This window comes from Arachis duranensis, chromosome 7 (genome assembly GCF_000817695.3).
Source record: "Arachis duranensis cultivar V14167 chromosome 7, aradu.V14167.gnm2.J7QH, whole genome shotgun sequence".
NCBI lineage: Eukaryota > Viridiplantae > Streptophyta > Magnoliopsida > Fabales > Fabaceae > Arachis > Arachis duranensis.
Genome location: NC_029778.3, coordinates 24,725,906 through 24,726,778, shown reverse-complemented (window position 1 = coordinate 24,726,778; position 873 = coordinate 24,725,906).

Genomic DNA, 873 nt, shown 5'->3' with positions numbered 1-873 from the left:
GAATCCATCTAGCTTAGCAAATATAGTCTCTGATCTATCTAAGGCCACTCTCAGTTTCATGAATGAAACAAGATCCTCCATCAGAAACTTGGAGGCACAAGTGGGCCAGCTGAGTAAGAAAGTCATTGAAACTCCTTCCAGTACTCTCCCAAGCAATACAGAAGAAAATTCAAAAGGAGAGTGCAAGGCCATTGATTTAATCAAAGTGGCCGAATGCATAGGGGAGGAGGAGGACGAAAATCCTAGTGAGGAAGACCTCCTGGGATGTCCTTCAAGCAAGAAGGAGTTTCCTATTAAGGATCCTGAGGAATCTGAGACTCATACATAGACCATAGAGATTCCACTAAACTAGAGATTCCATTAAATCTTCTTCTGCCATTCTTGAGCTCTGAAGACTATTCTTCCTCTGAAGAGGATGAAGATGTGACTGGAGAGCATGTTGCTCAATATTTAGGAGCTATCATGAAGCTGAATGCCAAGTTGTTTGGTAATGAGACTTGGAAAAGTGAACCTCCCTTGCTCATTAGTGAACTAGATGCTTGGATTCAGAAAACTCTACCTCAAAAGAAACAAGATCCTGGCAAGTTCTTAATACCTTGTACCATTGGCACCATGAGCTTTGAAAAAGCCCTATGTGATCTTGGGTCAGGGATAAATCTGATGCCACTCTCTGTAATGGAGAAGCTAGGGATCATTGAGGTACAACCTGCCTTGTTCTCATTACAATTGGCAGACAAGTCAGTGAGACAAGCTTATGGAATAGTAGAGGATGTGCTAGTAAAGGTTGAAGGCCTTTACATCCCTGCTGATTTCATAATCTTAGACACTAGGAAGGAAGAGGATGATTGCATCATCCTTGGAAGACCTTTCCTA